Source organism: Aotus nancymaae, unplaced genomic scaffold (assembly GCF_030222135.1).
Source record: "Aotus nancymaae isolate 86718 unplaced genomic scaffold, 86718_ANA_hifiasm-v0.15.2.pri h1tg000020l, whole genome shotgun sequence".
NCBI classification, from domain to species: Eukaryota; Metazoa; Chordata; class Mammalia; order Primates; family Aotidae; genus Aotus; species Aotus nancymaae.
The window spans coordinates 42,368,750-42,390,771 of NW_026988432.1; the positions used below are offsets into that span (position 1 = coordinate 42,368,750).

Below are 22,022 nucleotides of genomic sequence, written 5' to 3' on the forward strand. Positions count from 1 at the left end.
TTCCCTTTCATCTTGTGCCATGATTACAAGCTTCCTGAGGCCCTCTCCAGGAGCAGATGCTCACATTATGCTTTGTGTACAGCCTGCAGAACTGTGAGCCAAAGAAACCTATTTTCTTTATAAATTAAAAAAAAAAATAAAAATTATCAAACTACTCTTCAATAAATTTATAGTAATTATCACTTTTACTAATAGTTTATGATGCTTAGTAAACACCTTTTTAGTAGCTGCATAGGATTTATTAGCTATGAAATGACTTTAGCTATTCATTTTCCTGTTAGAAGACATTATATCACACTATAAAAAGGCCCTCTGTATATAACTCTTTGTATTCATTTAAGGTTATTGCTTCAGGTGATTTCAAAAATACTTTTATCAAAGGGCATAATTATTTTTAAGTTATAGATACATACTGATATGCCAAATTGCTTTCCAGAATGATTGTATTAATTTATATTTTACCATCAATAAAGTGTGAGAATGGCTTCCAACTTCACTAACATTGCACACTACTAATATTAAAATAAAGCAATAAAAACCAACAATGACATATCTAAAAATATTCACTCATTTGATAGGTGTCACAGTGTGATTTTATTTTTAATGTATTTGATTGCGTGAAGTTTAATGTTTTTCATCTATTTTTACTTTTTTTAGTTGTGAACATCTTATGACCCTTCCCCATTTTATTGCCTTCGTATTTTCCTACCTATTTTGCACAAATTCTCTTTACATTTAGGTTATCGACGTATCATCTCACATATGTATATCAGAGATATACAAGAGATAAATTATTGCTATTCTGTTTCACATACTTTCCGATGATTGGATATTAAACCTTTTTAGACAAATATATAGTCTGTATAATATATACTCCTTCTCCACACAGGGAGGCAGCACTGAGCAGTGGCTAAGTACACTGGATGTGGCAGTATAGCGTTTACCTTTTAGGACTATTGTGAGGATTAACTGATACATTAGACAGTTTTCTAAGCTTTACTTATGGCAAGTTGTTATTATTGTTAGCTATCACTTATATAGTTTCTTTGACAATCATTTAACCTGCAATTTGGTTAAGGACATGTTTTTGAGTTGCAGGAATTTAAAATGTTAATGTTGTTAAATATAATTATTTTCCATTATGAACTTTTAATCTTTATATTTATAAAATCCTTTTCCTTTCATTGATCATTTAAAATTCCTATAGACATTTAGTCAAAAGGAAAGAAAATATGTTTCTGTTTAAAGATTTTCACATGAATGTTCATAGTAGCTTTATTTGTAATAGTGAAAAACCAGAAAGAACCTCAGTGTTCATCAAAGATGAATGGATGAACAATGAATAAAGCAATAAAGATGAACATATTGTTGATACATACAACATGAATGAGTCACAAAATAATTATACTGAGTGAAAGAAACCAGACCAAAAAGTGTGTATTGTCTGATTCCATTTACATAAACTCTAGGAAATGCAAACTAATCTATAGTGACTAAAACTTCATTTGTGGTTGCTTGGGAATGGAGGAGGAACAAGTGGGAGGCATTACCAAGCAGCCTGAAGAAATTTTTGGTGATGATGGCTATGTTCACTATCTTGATTCTAAAGATGGCTTAGGGTGTGTGTGTGTCTGTGTGTGTGAAAATCTATCAATTTGTATACTTTAAATAGTTTAGTTCATTGTCAATTATATCATAACAAAGCTCTTTTAAAATCCCTGTATATTTTCTATTAATCCTTATAGTTTGATTTATTGTAAGTATTTAACTCTAATCTACCTGGAATTCATTTTGTAGTATAAATGAAAATACTTTCCTTCCCAATACTATTTTACTGCATAATAATCATCTTTCCTGTTGCTATGTGCAGCCTCCTCTAGCATATATTGATACAGATGCTAGTGTTTGTTTATACTCCAGCATTTTGTCTATATTATCACCCTCTTTAATTATAGTTCAACTTAATTGTGATTATAGCTTATAATATATTTAATAGCTGGTATATGACATTCCTCTTCATTTTAATATTCTTTTCCTGCCTAACCTTAACCTAATCAAACAATCTCAGATCTTAGCAAGACTATCAGAAAATATTTAAACCCAAAGGATTATACAATTTTAAATGAGAAAGGTAATAAACGTTGCAATTTGAATTTTTAAAAAACATTTTAAGAAAGAGTATGAGGAAAGGGGAGCCCAAATAGCAGCAATACTAGCTGAAGTAAGGAGCTTCAGTTTAACCAAACCGGAAAACCCTATTGCTGACTCTCATATGCCCTGCCTTCTTTTCTGTTGCCCAGACCTTAATCACCGGCTCTCACAGAGATTTAGCCAGGGAGAGTATTTTTTGATGTCTCAGACAGGCAAGAAAGATAGCTACACTCAAGGGCAATGTTGGGTAAGGGAAGGTTTTAAAGAATACAGTGTGTGATACAAAGACAAAACACACACGTAGGAATATACCTGGGAATTTCATAGGCAAGATAAAATGGTATATTGTTTGGGTATTGCATGGTCATGAGAAGCAGAGTAGTTTTAGGGCTCATGATAATTTCCTTTGATTGGTTTTGCCTAAGTATAAGATGCCTTGTTGCCTTCTGGCTTTGTCCAGTTATTTTAAGTCTACTTATTTAGATGTTAGAGGTTACATTATTTTCTTAAGTTGAAAAGAACTGAGTCACATTTTTTTTTCCATTAGTTTCCCATGTGGGGAATTGTTAATTGTGGACTACTCCCTTCTACTCTAAAATAAATAACCTTTTAACCAATGTGTGAGAATCAGAATGATTACTTTGGAGGAGTACAATGAGATAATTATCAAGCAGTTAACACTTATTAAATACCTACAGTGTACATAAACTACCTTGAAAGTATGTTTAAAGAGAAGATTTAATCTGAACAATCTGAGTAAATGTAAGAATTCTTTATTTGTAATAGCAATTCTAAAGGTAAATAGTTATCACTAAGAAAATTTTTACTTTTAAAGGTGAGAAGGTGTTGAACGAAGCAGCATTAGTAAACCAGTAAATTAAAATTTGTGCTTTGCTATCAAACCCAGTGCCTCTAGGAAAGTAATTGAGCTTGATTTCCTTCATCCTTATAAAGGAATTGATGGTGTCATCTACCTTCCAGAATTGTGGGAGATTCAAATATAATGTAATTGAATATTTTGCAAACAGTAAATCACCACACAAATTTAGTTATTATGGTTGATAAAAGCTTGTTACTTCTCCAGATAATCAACTACACATTTGCGGAGATCATTTCAGAGACCCTATGAATCACTAACATTATCAACATATTCCCTAATAGTTGGAAGAAAATCATCACCATTTAAGCTCATGGAGAAAAAGCCGTCATAGATGGGGGTAACATAGCAGAGAATAAACCTCTAGAGAGATATTCCCCACCCCACATCCCCCAGCTCCCACACCCCAGAAGCAGAGTGGTGACAGTTCTGCTGATCCTTCCACTTTCTTTTCCTTGTCCTCTTATTGGGTGGTCAGCCCGGCACACTTGTCCAGTGACATCACTGGTGAAAATCCTCTGAATTCTCAGGTCACAGATACAGACAAAGGGAACTATAGGAGCCACAAAAGCAGATGACAACTGATCACTCAGAATCCAGATTTTGCCTTTCCCTTCTCCTCTGCAGTCTGCAGTACCCCTCTAGCTTTCTCACGTTTCTTCCCTCCTGAGCCACGGTGTCCTCAAAGCTCCTCTGCCTCACCTGTGTCTTAACCCAAACAGCGTCATTCCCTCCCTGGAAATCCAGTAAAACAGACGTATTGTTCTTGCATTGCCTGTATCTATAGTGTTTAAGTATCTTTAATTCTGCTTCTATTGACTTTCTTATTTCAGTTAGATTTCAGAGCCAGCTAATTTTCTATAATTTTTTTTTTTATGTGCAGGGGATGATAACCGACCCACCCCTACCTAGGTCACATTATAGGGAAAGGATATAAGAACCCAACTTTGAACCTAACTTTGTTCTAGAGTCTGGCTGAGTTCTGCCTGGATTCACCTGCTTGACCTTGACTTACCCTTCCACCCCCTCATGACTATGCCTTGGCCAGCCTCTGGCCTGATTCCCTTTTCTGGCTGCCAACCTCGCACTAGCTCCCTTAGGTTATAAAAATGTCAAAGCATTTAATTCCTAGTAAGACGGCAATGAACAAATTGACATATTATTCACATACCAAGCTTGGAAGGGAATTTCATTTGCTCTCATTAGTACCATTAGCAGCAGTCATTCTCTGTCAGAAGGTCAGAGCCACATAGATGTTTATATAGAACATTCCAATGAGACCCATTCTTTGAGGTAAAAACTTCAATCAGTTAAACTGATTGATAGTATTTGGGTAGAAGGAGAGTTTCTCCAATTTATAAGGGCATGCTCCTAAACAAAGCTTTCTTCACACTTTACATAAGAAAAATTCAGAGCTGCCCTAAAAATCTTGTTACTGTTTCTGAGCAGTGATGTGTAGAATAACATAAATACCAGAAAGTCTTCTAAATCTTATTACATAAAGATAATTGCTAACATTTTTGCAGGTTTACTATATGTCAGGCACTTTGTAAGCACATTACAAGTATCATCTCTGTACATATTATAAAATTAACATAGATTAAGAGTAGGCAGGATGGTGTGGTGGTTGAGCTCATTAAATATAGCTCTCTCTCTGATTAACTGTATGCTCTGGGAGATTACTTAACCTCTTGGGCCTTAATTTTTTCATCTATAAAATAAAGATGATAAAAGTACTCTGTTCATGGGGTTGTTGTGAGGATTAATGGAGATATAATAGATACTTATCTATTTTTTTAAAAAAAACTTTTTGAGACAAAGTCTTGCTCTGTCGCCCAGGCTGGAGTGCAGTGCAGTGGCAAGATCTGGGGTCACTGCAACCTCCACCTCCCTGGTTCAAGCAATTCTCCTGCCTCAGCCTCCCAAGTAGCTGGGACTACAGACCTGTGCCACCATGCCCATCTAGTATTTTTTTATTTTTATTTATTTTTAGTAGAGATGGAGTTTCACCATGTTGATGCCAGGCTGGTCTTGCACTTCCGACCTCAGGTGATCCACACACCTCGGCCTCCCAAAGTACTGGGATTACAGGTGTGAGCCACCGCACCCTGCCACTACTTACATTTCTTCAGTGATTTCCATGTGCTAGGACTGTTCTCTGAGAAAAGGGTTCATCACCTTAAATAGGTCAAACAAAAACTACTTAGAACAGTATCTGGCACTTAAAAAGTCTTCTATTTTATTGAGAGAACTCATGGAACTCTCACATGATGTGCTCCTCTCTGTCCTACTGTATGTTCAGGTTTCCTACTATCATGCAACACATGGAAACTAACTACATGGTCAGCACATTGTCCAAACAGCTGCTATTCTTTCCTCACTCACTCTGGCTTGTAGTTATTGCCAAAGTCCTCCTTACAGTCAGACTAATGCCCATACTATCATACTCTTCAGTAATACCTTTCCCCTTTCAGTTTTTTTTTTTTTTTTTGAGAGGAGTCTTGCCCTGTAGCCCAGGTGGCTAGAATGTAGTGATGTGATCTCGGCTCCGTGCAACCTCTACCTCCCAGGTCCCAGTTCAGCAATTCTTCTGCCTCAGCCTCCTGAGTAGCCGCAATTACAGGCGCGCAGCACCATGTCCAGCTAATTTTTGTCTTTTTAGTAGAGATGGGGTTTCACCATGTTGGCCAGGATAGTCTTGATCTCTTGCCCTCATGACCCACCCGCCTCGGCCTCCCTAAGTGCTGGGATTACAGGCATGAGCCACCGTACCCGGCCTCCTTTCAGTTCTTTTTTTTTTTTTTTTTTTTTTTTTTTGAGACGGAGTTCCGCTCTTGTTACCCAGGCTGGAGTGCAATGGCGCGATCTCGGCTCACCACAATCTCCGCCTCCTGGGTTCAGGCAATTCTGCCTCAGCCTCCTGAGTAGCTGGGATTACAGGCACGCGCCACCGTGCCCAGCTAATTTTTTGTATTTTTAGTAGAGACGGGGTTTCGCCATGTTGACCAGGATAGTCTCGATCTCCTGACCTCGTGATCCACCCGCCTCGGCCTCCCAAAGTGCTGGGATTACAGGCTTGAGCCACCGCGCCCGGCCCTCCTTTCAGTTCTTTATGACCAAGACCACATACTCCACCTCCTCCACCATTTCTCTGCATTTTTCTACCCTTCTTTTTTGACTGCAGTGGTGATAAGACTTTGGAAGAAATCAAAAGTAACTTCTTATTGGAAAACAGTGGGGGCTTTGATGCTGGAATAACAGCTTCTACTGTCTTCCAACCTATAAATGAATCTGGATATACTGCCAAGAGAAAAAAAATCCATCAAAATGGGGTGAAGACTGGAAAATAATAATGTACCTAAATCATAAATTCAACTAGAAGATTGCTTTTTTGACCTTTCTAAATGGTGTCTAATTATATACTTTCAAAATTCTTGTATTTTGGGAAGAAATAAAAAACTATTTGTCAAAATCAAAGAATGTTAAGATTTTAATGAAAGAGGAAGTTTCATAAATATTGTTTCCACCTCAGTTACATTACATCCCCAAACGATACCGTTATATGCCATACATTTCAACTACATAGATGATCTAGTTGTATCTGCTTCCAAGAGGATGACTTACGAAAGTTGATCCTGTTTGAAAAACTTGCGTATTATAAGATGTGCTCAGTTTCTTTGGCCACAAAAATCCTGCTCTAGCATTGTATGAAGTAATTGACAATTTTCAGCTGGGCTTAAAAGATATATCAGATGTTCTCTACCTGACTTATTGTAAAAAGAGGCAACAGACAAAACACCTCTCAAGTCTACTCCTTTTCAAATTCTACTTTCATACCCTTAGCTCAGAACCTCCATCATCCTTGTTATGGATTACAGCATTAACTACTGGACTCATTTTTGTCTACACAACATGGCCTCTCTCCAGTCTTTTTTCTGTGCTGCTGCCATTATTACATTTCCAGATATTTCTGATTCTCATCTCTCCCTGTTTTTTTCATGCTGTTTCATCTCTCTAGATCCTCCTTTCCCCAGCCTCCTATTGAACACTCGCTATTTCTTTAAGGTTTATCCCAGTGCTTCCTTCTCCACAAAGCATTTTCTATCCCCTCTGTAATATGTGCTCTGCACCATTTACTCTTAAGCATATTCCAAGGAATTCATGAATCCAGGAACTCTGCACTACTACTATCTTTTCAATGTCAAGTGTCTAATACAAATATATTCAATATAAGGGTTTTTTTTTAAATGAATGAGAAAATGAATGAGCATTAGAATTCTTAAGCAAACAAAACTACAGACTACTTGAGACCAACATTTCTCTGGAAAATCTTGGACTTGAAGTCACTAGAATCAAGGGATTTCATTGGATGAAAGGGAAATTTCAAAAGAATACTCACCTTCTTGTCCTGTGTATATCATCCTGATTTATTAGAGGCGCTTGAAATAAATCCCCAACATTAAATAAAAGACCCAATTTGCTGTGCTTAATTCTAGAGTGTCACTGTCCAATAAGATAGCACTAGACACATGTGCCTATGTCAATTACTTAGCATTAAATAAAATTTGAAATCTGTTTCATCAGTTGCACTAGCTACCTTTCAAGTGTTTAATAGCCACATGTGGCTAGTAGTTACTATATTGGACTATGCAGATAGAGAACATTTCTAGCATCACAAAATTTTGAACAGCACTGCTCTGGGGCTCTGCTTCTCCACCACACATAGGTGTGGTCCAGTTATTCAAGCCCAGTCATCCTCTGCCCATCCTTATATGAGCAGAAATTTCTTTAGAATAAATTTCAAAAAATAATAATTGGAATGTATATCCTATTTAAAATATTTTATTATATTCTCTCATAGTCAAGGCATTCCAGATTTTACCATTTGGTATTGCATTTCAGTGAAATTATAAAAATGTACCCTTCCCACTTGATATGAGATTTCTTATTTGCAAATCAACTGTGAAGATAAACACATATAGATGGGTAAAGGGTTTCACAGACTTTTCTACTCTTTAAAATTATTGTTTTAATAATTTCATATATTTGTATACTTAAACATTAACTCAGCTAGTTAGTAGCATGACTCAGGCATTCTGATTCTTAAGCCAAGACTCTTTTTCTACACCATGTTGCCTATACATGTTCAATCTAAAGAGTAGGGAAGTCAACAGTTAGGCCAGTATATAGCCATGTCTGTGACATCTTACAGCTTTATAGCTTCTAGAGAAGAAATATGAGCTTGCATATTTTTTCATTTCTTGGATTTTCTTTGTCAGAATGGCTGCTGTTATTTATACTTACAGATATGACAACAATGAAAAACTCTATAAATATGTTTGACTATTTATTTTGTTAGGACATATTCCTAATAGTAGAATTGTAGGGTCCAAGGAAATGCAATTTTTAAAGACTCTGCTACACACTGCCAGCTTGATCAACTCCCCACCTGCATCCAGTGTATATGTGTATATAGCAGTATATATGTGTTCCCATGTTCCACACTCTTCCTAAACAAGATATTATTTCCTCTCCTCTTCCTCCTTTTGCTTTCCCCTTGCTAGTTGCTAAATATTAAAATGGCATTTAATTTGTAGATATTTTTAAAATTATTAGGGAAGTGCTTTTTCTTACAGATTTATGAGACCTCATTACATAATATGGATATTTACTTTTTCTCTTTCACTTATGTTGAAAATATTGTTTCTAATTTGCTATTTTTCTTTTAAGTTTTGTATATAGCATTTTCTAAAGGAAATAAGTTTTCATAGTACCATTCCTTTATGATTTGTGTCTTCAAGGTCATCCTTTTCTATCTTAAGTTTGATATTTTCTTCTACTAGCTCATGGATACACAGTTTATACTGGAATTGCTAATCCATCCAGTATTTTCTTTTATGTTAGGGATACGTAGAGATAAGTAATTTTTCGGAGTAAATGTTCCACCAAAAAAATTAAAATTAACAGGTTTCAGATATAAAATATAGCTATTTAAAATAAATAATTTAAAATTTAAAAACAAAATATTGAAATGGTATCTAGTGAACATTTTATAATATGTGTGCCAGAGAGTGGGGAATTATTATAATAATATCACTCTAAAATATATCTAGCTAATAATACCATGAAGTGAAGACCAGTTGATTGCCCCTTTGTATACTAAAAATATAACAAATTGTTCTTTCCTAGAAATGAGTTTACTTTTTTCCTATCAGATACTGACCCATACATTGTACAATTCTTGATATGATTAATCAATTTTGATGTCAGCCTCTATTGCTTATTGAATAAAGCCAACATATTTTATAATAAAGTCTGATAATAACATACCAAGCACCTCTATTCCTAGTGATTTATAAATGCTATTAATAGAATTAATTAAATTTGAAGGTAAATTTCTGAGAATCATACTACCCATTAGAAATTTCCACTTTCCTTTTAAGAACACTGGCCTTTTACTACATAAAGAGGCAAGAGCTTTCTAAGTCTATCTCATTCTCCAGATTAATCATTATTGTCATTTATTATCATATTATGGTACCATTACTTTCTTTTTCATTTGAAAAGTCTTAAGAGTTCTTAAAAAAAGTCTAACTCTTAGCATATCAAAAATTACATTGTGGTCAATAATAAAATTCACCTTAATAAAATCATAGGTTAAAAATAACTCCTAAAAATGGAATATCTAGATGATAGTGAGTCGTCATTCATGGGCTTGATCTTCATGTATGTTATTGTCTTAGAGTTTAAATATCATCATTAATTTTTTAGAAGAGGCTATACTGTTTTAGTCAATATGATTCTTTTTTATCCTGTTAAAAAAACTGTTAAATATGTATCTCCTTAGTAGAGGTAAATGTTTGCAGATAATTATCTATTGGTTTATGAATATAGGCAGCTCTAAAGATTAGGCTAAAATGTTAAGAAAAACTACCAATCATTTAAAATTAACAAGAAAGCCTAATTTAAACAAGAGTTGTAACAAACATTGTACAATTAAAACATCTTGGCAAAATTTACAATTTAAAGCAAGTACCTCAAAAGTCAATTCGGCTTCTTAAGAATGTAAATATCAAAACAACGATAAAAGAATCTCCTATCTTGTGATCTCTCAGTTAAAATTATTTCAGAAGTTTTTATGTACATATGATCTAATGTCAGATGAATAAAGATCACAGAAATTTGGGCATATATTGGTTTTTACACACTTCTAGCTCTGATGTCTAAGCTGGCTGGTAGCCCATAACTACAAAGACTGAGACAAATTCCAATTAGAGAATTTTTTTTTTTCATTTCAATTAATAGAAAGGAACTATCTATACCTTATCATGTATTTTAAACATGTAACGGTGAAATAATAATACTTTTTAGTAATTTCCCTCATCCATACTACTTTCTTCTCTGACATATAGTGATTTAACTCTTTCCAGTACTGGTGAGAAAGAAAAACACTTGGGTAAGAGATCATTTACACTTTGATCTGTACCTTTTATTTATCTTTTCATTTTTTTGTTTTCTCTCTCTGTGTCTTGCTGCTTCTTTCCATCTTTTATTTTTCTTTTAATAAAACATAACACTTTCTACCTCAGGTATTGTCAGTTTTAATAATTTCATACTTTAAAATAGTTTACCAGGTATCATCTTTCACTAATTTTTAGAAACTGTCTATTCTCTAGTAATAACAACTTATGCTTATGAAAATATCTCATGCTTTGAAAGACATGCTCATAGCTCATTTGTAGTCAAACAACAAAGGGAAAAGGAAAGGAATAAATTCGATACAGGCATGAGCATTTACAAGTGTTAGGTGTTATTATAATGCTTTTGATACCTGTTATGGAAACGGTTCTCTTTATTTGAAATTATGGCAAATAATTTTTTTGAATAACGATTATAACTCCTTGCTTAAACTTAGAAGATGGCTTAGACATATGGAAACTCGAGAGACTAAGGAAATAGCAATGAAAATCACAGAGAATAAATAAATTTAATAAAATCTAAGTTTTCCTTTTGTAAGGAAGCCGGCTGTATGAACAAACTTGGGATAATTTATTGGCTTTCATCCTAATTGGTACCAATTAATGGCACACAGTTGATTTCAGTTCACTAAGAATGTATTTTTCAAAAAGATTTTCCTATATCTACACTTTTTCAGGTGGACAGTCAATATAGTAGAATAACAGTAGGGTTTTGCTACTATTTAGTTAGGTTTTATTTCTAAAAGCTGCTAAGATAACTGTTCGAAGAGGAAAGAAGTTGCATAAGTAAAACCCTTGCTAAAATTAGAGTAAATTTCTTATGAGAAAGTCAAACATCAGACAGCAGTAGAAACCATGAACAAGTAATCGAAATAAGTTATTAATAAAGAAATTATTCTCCTTTAACTTGCTCTGTGCGTATCAAAGCCTCCCATTTTGAATCAAGCTGCCAGGGTGATATGTAAACAACGCATAGAAGGCGTCTGCGCTCTGGGAATTGATGCTCCACACAGCCACACTGGATTGTTTACATTCAGTTCCTACCAGCTTCTAACCAAAAGAGTTCATTTTACACTCACCCATATTGTATTTACTTCTATTTTTAAATCCTCTAACACACATACAGCTACGATGCCTAAAAGATTAGATTGCTAATAGAAATAATAAACGTTGTAAAAAATATAGATAAAACTGGACTATTCATGATAGATGAGACTGGCAATAATATGATGAAAGAAAGGAAAACAAAAGCTCACATACGGTAAACACACTAAATAACATGCTGGAAAACTTTGTCCTACTGCTTAATTTAGTAGAAGAGACAAGTAGCTTTGGATGAATGCCACTAATAAGGTGTCCTCTAAGAAAAGTGGACCATTTTCAAAAAACAAAACAAGGAAACACTTTGTTCAAGTCTACATTGATTTGAAGATACCAGTTATTGCATTCTTATTACTTCCTTTGCAGTTTTCTTTCTTTGACTTACACACACACACACACACATTACCATAAAACTATAACATTTCACAACATCTTAGACTTTCAAATTAAAAACAGCTGAAACCGGAGGTGGAGGAGCTGGGGGGTGGGCAGGAGAAATTTGTCCTGTGCCCATGTGGGGGTGGGGGTGGAGGCGACAGTGAAATTCCACCCAGCAAGTTATGCCACTGCGACAGAAGTCAGAGAGTTCAGTTTCATAGATTCAATTGTACCTTACCTGGTTTTGTAGTTAAATGCACCAACATGCCCCTAATTCTTCCTCTGAAGTACTACATATGCTGAAAACTATAGTATTTGACCTTACACATTTCCACAGAAGAAACTCCAAAGTAACCTTTAACTTCAATAAAAAGCTGTGTTCATTCTTCCCCTTGTGCTCAACACACAGCAATCTAATACACCTCATCATGTGGTCCGTTACCATGGTAGCAATGAATCCAGCTGCTGAAATACAAAAGACTGACAAAAAGTTGCTTTTTTCCCCTCCACCCACCCTGACAAAGTCAGATTTTTTTTTCTGTATGACAAGTCTAATTTGAATATGCTTCTCTTGCTGACTCAACTTCATGAACAAGAAAAAAATAACAGAAGTATAAGAATAAAAGGTTTCCCAACTAACTAATGCAATAACTCTATGCATTCTAAATCACTACTAATCTTTTGAAATACTGATCATCATCTACTACTTCAGCCAACTAAATATTTTTAAATGTCAGTTACTAACTCGATAGGAAATGCAGCAATAATCCCAAAGCTCCTTTAAAAACATAAAAAAAATGCAGTAATGTATTCAGTAAACAGATGCCATCTTTATACATTCAAGAAGTAGCCTACATATACTGATGTAGTGTTTTCAGATGCTGAAAACACTAGAGCAAACTTCTAATCACAGCTTAGATGTGGGAGATAAAATTCTTCATTTTATTTTCATCAAAACTCTGCATTTAACCATTATTTAAACAGCTAGATTTCTGTTCTTTTAAAATTTATCATTTAAATTTAAAGCAGGCAATACAGCCTGTTAGAATTGACCAGGGCTCTATATTAAGAGCAGCGGTCTTAGATTTGAAACAATATGAACTCTGATCAATCCTGGGACTCCCCAAACCAATGGCTATGTAGTTAAGATTTAAGGAATCACCTTCAGTGCATTACCAGTCCTTTGAGGGAGTCCCAGGCTACTAGAGCTTCCCTACATGTCAGCCTGTTAGCGTGGGTCTTCCTCTCACCATGTTGATACAGTCACCGGCCAGTGGGTGCCCTAGTCCCCCTGGGGTGGCTACTTCATCCCTCAGGCCTCAAATCATCACTCTGCTGCTGGCACAACCTTACTTATTTCCCAAACTTTTGGGAATATTTCATATTTCACAATAATTTGTTTGCATATCTATCTTCTCTCTTTAGAGATGGACTCCCTGAGGAAGAGGAATATTGTCTTACTCATCTTTCTATACCAAGTAACTATCAAAAGACTTGGCAATAGGTAAGGCTACTTCTTGAATGTATAAAGATGGCATCTGAAAGCTTTCCCTCAACTCCTCCAGGACTGTCTTCACAGCATGCCTCACTGTGGTTAAACTTTTCAGAGATCTGCACAGGAGTTTTCTTAGTACACCACATCACAAAGGGAGGCAGGGCAGAGGCACTCCTAAGAAGAGCAACTGTGGAATCAAGCAGATGCAGATTTGAAACCTGGCTTTCTCCCATACTACTTGTGGGATCCTGGATAGGTTACTTAGCCTCTCTAACCCTCAGTTTACTCTTCTGTAAAATTTCTACTTTAACAAGGAATGAAAATGGATTAAATGAGATAGTCGAAGGAAAGCACCAAGCACAGAGCTTGAAACATACTAAATGCTCAATAACTTCTGGCTAGTATTATTTAGTAAATATATGATTTTTGAAAAAGAGGAACCATGAGAAAACTTACTGGCACCTGATCTCTTTTTGCTGAAAAAAACTGTCATTTTCAACAAGATATATACATTAACAATCATATGTTTCCTCATATAGGTTTGCATAACAATGTTGGATACAATACATTCTACATTTCTCTTCAAAGAATCAGTATGTTCAGTTCTTTGTCCTCCGTTTTAAAGTCTAACTTCCTCGCAGTTTCAGTAAACAACCTTTTCCACCAGTTCTAAGCAGTAGCTCATATCTGTTCCCCTGGTCACCCACTCCTTCCTGACTCATCTTGGTCACCTGCTTTGACCTGAGTTACCCCTGGTCACCTGCTCTGACCTGAGTCACCTTTAGTTACCTGTTCCATAACCGTCTTTCCTGCCAAACTGCTCACCTTGCCACTCTGACTCATACCCTTGCTCTCTTTAAAATAGTCAATTGGAATTAGCTTAGATTGTGTAGTCCAACCCTAGCTAATAGGGGAATGATACAGCAGTAGGGGCTACCTACATCAGGGATAAGAACCCCTTCCCCTCCCCTGTTCAGGTGTGTGCTTGCCATTGTACCATCTATGAGACACACCCTTCTATAGGAGTAAATTCCCTTGCTGAGAAAATTCTTTGAGTGATGGTTCTTCTTTTTGGCACCAAGGAGCCAGCATTTAATTCTAACATCACAGTGTAAATATAGAGACCTTTTCAGGTAAAGAGCAAGGGCTACTTGCTCCAACCTACAAACCAACTAGGAGCAACTGATTGGTCTAAAGGTTATGCATATTTCTAGTATGAAGTGGACTGTGGGAAGAATGTTAAACATGGTAGTTAATTTTTTCATCTTTAAATATTAAAGAAAAACACAAGTCAAGCAGTTCATTGTGGTATTCATTTTGGATTCTTAAAAAATGGTCTATACATTATTAGTGATGCTTTTTCAAATTAAGATGGACTATAAAGAATCTTCATAATAAAGGGCTTTAAAATATAAATTATATGCATAGATTACATTTTTAGTAATTAACCAATATTGTTTTAACAACAGTCTTTACAAGGTCACCTTGATCTCTAACAAGTACTGTAAACTGCTCACCAGTGTAGACTTTTAGCTGCTTTTCTCCATAGTCATCTAGTTCAGGAAATTACCTGACTCCAAAGCCAATGGCATAGGAAAATTAGCATTAAAATCCCTTTGAAGAATATGGTGCAAAGAAGCAGCCAGGGGTTAAAAAAGCCTGTGGTAGAAAAAAACCATTTTTTTTCATTGCAGGAAGTTACCAGAAAAAATAAAGTGAATGTTGTATACTGCAAGATTTCTCTATCATTAAAAAGAAAGAAAGAAAGAAAAGAAAAGCCCCACAACAAATCAGTTGGGATGATTAAAATAGCTTTGGCACTACTCCAACCTTGAAAAGTCCTTAAGTGTGGTGACTCATGATGATCCAATCCTATAAAATGTGTGAGGCCGACCAGGCAAAAAAGCAGGGAGCAGCTACACCGGAAAATTAGCACTCCCTAATCCTCTTCAAAACAGTTGATAAAGGAGAAGCTATTTGAATAATTTGAACCCCAATTTGAATAATTCATACCTATTCTCATGTGTGGCTGGCTGAATAGAGACTCTCTCACTGTCTGCATTCATTTCATCAGGAGTGTTTACCTTGTACATTTTTTTTCCTGCCGATTGGTTAGGTGGCCATTACATGTATCTAATTGTTTTTCATTTTGTAAATGTAAAAGCCTATCATTAATCTAGTTAAGGTACACTGCTATTACAGCATTTAATATGATTGATTGCCAAACAGAAGGTGCATCCTTTGTCAGATGTTAAAGTGACTCGGTTGCTTCTTTCTTCAACCCCTAGGGAATATGATGCCTGTATATTTGGTTTCACAAAGTTTTAAATCTCCTTTTGCAAATGTTAAAATTAAAATTCCCCCACATGTGAACAAAATATGCAACATAATCTGTGCTGTTGTGACCCATTTAATTTCATATGAAGAATTCAATCACTTAGAAAGAGTTTTTGAGACTTAGGTGATGACGCTTCAGAATGTACCCCAGGAAGTTAATTTGCCAAACCCTGGTCCCATAGAAGCAGGAGGGAACATAGAGGTTATATGCTTCATTGCCCTCTCTTCAGATGTGAGAGTACCTAATTTCTCACAAACTCAAAGTAACAACATGGGCTCAGAGGTCACTCACTTAAATTAAGCAACATGGTTACAAAAAACGCTGACTGCCAATGTTAATGAAATTAAAACAGGCAAAACAATTTGAACCTCTGCAAATGTAATTTTCACATCATATTTAAAAATTATTATTTATTTTTTCATACCATAAAGTGCTTTATTGTTAGGGCACTGGTTTAAATTAAAAAAGGAAGTGTGTTGACAGTAACAAAAAAAGATTGTGATCTACAGAACAATTTTGGCAAGCACATTGTTTCTTGGGCCACTTTGAGCAGCTGACCTAAAACATATTAATCGGATTAGTATCTATTCTGCTCATAAAAATTTCTTATGAAAGAACAAGTCTGTTGCAAGCCATCTCAATTTATATGATTTAATATCAAGATACTCTATTTTACCCTTAAGATGTTTCAAACATGCACTTTTCCTTTGAATTGTAATAATCGGGCTATAAATAATAAGGATTTCTTTATGTTTTTCTTCTGTGAGCACATCAGAGAAAATATCTGTTTTTAAATAACACTATGAAATGGATGACTCCGTATCTTACAGATAACCTATTGTGAACCCTGAATCATTTCGCCATACCATTTATGGAAATTTATTCTCAAGCCTCTGTTTTTGTATTTTTTCATGTCTTTAAAATTCATAATTATATACTTATGTTCTAGATGTATTCTTAGGGAAAAATACATTGTTTTTTAAACTTAATAATAAAAAGTTGTACCATGTTCTCATGAAAAGATAATATTATATGTCCATTGTGGAGAAGTTGAAAGATACAGAAGACATTTATGAAATAATATTAGAAGTACTTATAATTCAACTATCAGAAATAACCAGTATCAATATTTTAATGTATTTCTTTATATGTTAAAAATTCAGAATAATTTTGAATATTGCCTTTTCACTGAATGAAAGACATGTAAAATAAGCACACTACGGTATTATACATTCTTTGAAAATATATTTTAATAGTTGCATAAAATTTTAATATTTGTATATATCAGAATTTATTTAACCATCCCTTATTGCTAATCTATATTTAGTCTTTTCCAGGCTTCTAATTATAAACAATATATCTTTGTATATAAATTTTTGGTTATATGTTGGGTCATTTCCATAGAATAGATTCCTGGCAGTGGAGGGAGATTACTGAGTTTAGGTTAGAAAATCTAAATTTAAGAATTGGCAGACTCAATACCCATAATTTAGTCTTATACCTGATTTCATTGATGAGGAAACTGAGACTTAAAGAGGTGAAATAACTTGCTTAAATTTCCAGCATGAAATTACTCTAGTGCTTGAACGGAAACAGGGTTGTGAGTCCACTTTACTTTTTGTGATTTTACCATGCTAACTCTGAATGGCTACTCATCTCTGAGGTCCTCCCTCTCAGTTCCAGTTTGATGTCATCTGTGAAACCCCCTGAATGTGCTCTGGAGGCCAAGTCAGGAATGGTAGTTACTTTGAGGTGGGTGATGCTGCTTTGTTTATTTGCTTTTTTATCAGGGACAACCCACATGGCAGTATATCTAAAGCCACCCCCATTGGTGGCAAGAGAGAATGGACACTGAAAAGTAAATATTCTCCCAGATCAAAATCTGTTCTGTTGAAAACAAAATGAAAAAATTCCAAGAGAACTGAAGGGTCAGGGTACTCATAAAGTTAATGAGCTGAGGTTGATATAAAATTATTAGGGCTCTTTTATAGCCTTTGAGTTCTTTTATGGCCTTTTAGTATGTTGGGATAGCAGAAAATCCATGTGCTTTGAGTGAAAGACTGTCAGGTAACTCAATAACTACCTATCTGGTCACTGTCTGTGACAGTCCCATATCCTGTAAACTCAGGTGTGTTTGCACAGCCATGACATCTCCATTTGATGGATATATTCTCTCTCAGCTAAAGGGAAGGACATTTCTGAAAACTAGTCTACCTGTGAAGTCAAGGACACAGGCAAATTCCTGAGATCTCACTCTTAAAAGAATTCATTTTCTTAATCTGGATAAAAAGTGCTAGAGATTAGTGTTTCTTAGTTTCTTCTGTGTGGCTTATTCTAAAATGAGATGTTCTGATTCAGTACATTAATTAAGTGCTTTCTAAAAACACTTAATGAACTAGGTGTAGTCAAAGAAATATAAATGGCCTACAATCTAGATGGGGAGATAAGAGTATGGAAAAAGGAAATATAACTGTAGATATAATAATACGTGAGAAAGAATATGACCAACTGATTTGAGAGTAGACAGAGAATTTAATTAGGTCAGTTTAGGCAGAATGTTAAGAAGGAGAAAAATCACCCCGTCAGTGTCCCTCGAACTTGAAAAGCATCTGTTATATTAGGTGTATTTTCCCAGATTCTTTTACTTTGTATTCAGGGACTTAGAATACATCATAACAGCTCACATTCTAAAGCTCTGTGGAGAAATGCCTCATGTACTCTAAAAGCATATTCAGTGATGAAGATGAGATGTAGGAGTGACAGAAGCTACTGACTTTCTCCCATCATTCCTTTGTAAGGCTCCCTTGGGAAAGGACAAGTAATTACGTAGTCAGTGGGCAAGGGGAGGGTGAACTATAACTACATATCAAGTAATATGTTTGTATGCATCAAAGATAAAGGGCATACTGGAAAGCAAATGTGATGTCATGTACCCTGTAGACATGCAAAGTTAATTATTGATGACATTATGATGAAAAAGAATAGGAGAAAATAAAGCAAGATAGAAAAAATTAAGGGAAGATTGTAGGATAAATTATTATAGTAAAAACAAAGATTGAGAAACAGTTTGGAAAGGATATAAGGTAATTTGGGGGAAAGAAAAAGAGAAGCATATATGGTTCAGGAAAACACATAGCAAAATTCCCAAGAAGGGGAGAATAGAAAAAAAGGAGATACTGAAGAAATGTATACTATCGTAGAAACTGTTTGACTAAACTGAAACAAGTAACAAACAGATATTTGGAATTTTATCCTATACACTTAAATGAATTCCATTATTGGAATGAATAAAAAAGGTCCATCTAGTAATTAAACGAATTTCATATAAATTGACCCATAATATAAAGATAATAGGCACTTTGAACCCTTCTGGGTATCTGTGGTGGCAAAGACTCTGCCAGCAAGGACTGTCCATCTGATATTTCAGAGGTCCCTGGAGTCAGTCTGGGAGACATGCTCCTTGCTCCACATGTCACACTGGTCAGTTCTCCAATAGGCCACTGTATTCTGTTTAGAGCCTCATAGTGACATGTGGAAAGGAGAAACTAGAGAAGGTACAATGGTGAACAATAAACAGGAAGGAAAGTGGAAGAGAATCCTGTGAGGAAGGCACTTAACCATTTGCAAGTATATCCCAATGAAATAATGAGGAATAGATTGTCTTCATTTTTTACTGAATCTACCATAGTATGTTTTTGCCAGGTTAGACATTAGGAAGAACCTCCTAATACAGCAACAACATTCTGGCTTATAAGTACACAAGTCAGGAAGACATTAACATTCTATATTATTCATCAAGGACAAATAATGTTTTCAAAGGACATTAGCCACATATGTTTGTAATACATGTAAGAAAGCTCTACATCCTAGTGATGATCCAGTTTTGTATTTAACTCCTTCTGTACCTACATACGGAGCATAGAGAAACCCAACAACACACATTCAATCCTGCGGCTGGGCTTTCCCACCCATACTGTCATACTCATAGCAATAATATCTAAAGAATGAACATAAAGACTATTTGTTTTATATGTTTATATTGTTTATGACATCCTCAGTTCATACTGCAGGCCAATTAAAAAATAAAAGCAAAAAGATTTCCTAATCCATTATAATCCCATCAACCACAGTTAACATCTTTGCAGTTACCATTTCCTATCTGTCTCTATGTAAAATGAGTGGTTACTTTTAAAACTGTATACTTTACCAGATTTTAAGGGACTCTGCAGAGTTCATGGCTTTAAGACTGCTCTTTTTTTGGAATAAATTTTAAAGGTGTATTGCTTATATATAGCCTAATCTGGAAGACAGAGCTGGAGGGAAGAGAAACTAAGTCACTTTATGTAAAAGAGAAAAAAATGCTGTGTTTATTATGGGTAATAGAGCTGAAAAATTACAAGTTATTAATTGGAATGGAGAAAGGACTAGGGGCTAAATCAAAGGAGAGAATAGGTGTTGAGGTTCTGGATGTGAGGATAAGGTAAAAGTGAACTCTCACCCGTGGGGGAAGCAAGTCCTAAATATGGTGCCCAGGAAGAAACAGCCAATGGATTCTATTATTAGGATGGATAAGAAAGATCAATCTAGTAGTTGTCTTATGAAGGGAAGTACTTACAGTTTAATAATTATGATGAAGACTAATTTTGACAATTCTGACTTGTATCATCTCTGTTATTGTGATGATTTTAGGAAAGCTTTGGGAGCTGGCTGCAGCTTCGCCGTGATAATTAAGTCTGTGTCCATGCTTGGAATGGGGTATGAGGACAGAATGTCACCTCTGAGGTAATTTAGCGGTATCTCTGACCTCTCTGAGAAAGGGACATTTGAGATGATAACTGTGAAAAAGGAGGCGAGGGATTTCAGGCAAAGGGAGACCTTATGTGAGGTCCATCAGTGGGACGAAGCCTAGTGTTATGGAGGAATACAGGAACAGCAGCATGGCTGGAGCACTGTGCAGATGGGGGAGAGGGTCACACATGGACCAGGACTTTGAAGGCTATGTTAGGGATTCTGAAGCTTATTCTCAGTGCAGCACAAAGCTTCTGAAGAATTTGAATGATAATAGTGATAAAACACAATTTTTATTTTTAAAATAACACTCTGTCTACAGTGTGGATAGGGGATGGGACAGGGAAAAGGGTGGATACAGTAAGATGAGTTTGGAGGCTGACTGATGACACTGGACTGGATGCTGAAAATGGGGACAATGACAAGTGGACACATTCAAAACATATTTTGAAAGTAGAATTAACAGTGATCAGTTATAGATTGAATGTGGGAAAACAAGTGAGAATAAAGTATTTAAAAAACCTCCCAGCATTCTGAGATAAATGGAGATGCCATTTAGTTTAATGCAGAAGCTGGCTTGGTGCAGGATGTGCTGAGGGAGTGTAATGAAGGGAGAGGTATGTGTGAGGGACAGTGTTGAATTTAAGATGTTACATAGGCTGTCTGTATAAACCTGAAGCCCTGAAGATAGCGCTTGGTTGCAGATACACATGTGGAAGTTGTAGGTAGAGAGAATTTTAAGCCCTGGGAAAAGAAGAGATTGCACATGTAGAGAATCATGCCTAGGATGCCTCCCCAGCTCATGGAGGCCTAGGAAATAGGAAAAATGCCATGTGAGTATGCTTCTATGGACACTAAGACAGGGGAATTTTTTAGGAAGAAAGGAGTGATTCTTGAGTTGAAAGCTACTGAGAAGTTGAGTATGATGAGAATGGAAAAAGCATCCATTGACTTTGGAATATGGGAATTACAATGACTTAATAAGAACATTTGTGGAATGGCGAGGAACAGGAGAAGGATAGAGGGTAAGGAGGTGGAATCAGCTTGTATAGAAAACTTTTTTGTCTTTTTAGGAACTTTAATTTGTGGGAGAGCAAATATAGGGCAGCAATTGAAAAGAAATATGAAGTCAGGGGAAGATTTCTAAATATAAGAGGCTCTTAAGAATATTTACCTGCTGAATGGTCCACCAAAGCCAGAGAGATGGGGCATGTGAGAGAGAAAATGACTGGTAGAATGCACTCAGTCCTTGAGAGGGTAAATGGGGATAGGATACAGAGTGCATGTGGAGGGAAACTGCCTTTCCTGCGACACTTGGGATAAAGGAGTTGAAGGCTACAGATGATGGTATATGTGTATGTTTGAAACATAAGGAAGAGGGAGTTTTTATCTAATGGCTTGTATGTTCTCAATGAA

The 22,022-nt window shown here is 35.6% G+C and overlaps 1 protein-coding gene across 46 annotated transcripts in view; it reads right to left on the reverse strand.

Moving 5' to 3' along the window:
- Positions 1 to 22,022, reverse strand: part of DTNA (dystrobrevin alpha) — a 381,211-nt gene that overhangs the window by 161,432 nt on the left and 197,757 nt on the right. For 2 of the 46 annotated variants that reach the window (XM_012447222.3, XM_064379279.1), the window contains exon 1: positions 12,224 to 12,416. The exons of 35 other annotated variants lie outside the window; for them this stretch is intronic. The gene's annotated coding sequence lies outside the window, so the exon portion shown is untranslated. Of the gene's footprint in view, positions 1 to 12,223; positions 12,417 to 22,022 lie in introns of those variants that run through there. 9 more of the 46 variants (XM_064379283.1, XM_064379285.1, XM_064379293.1 and 6 more) reach the window with 7 other exon arrangements.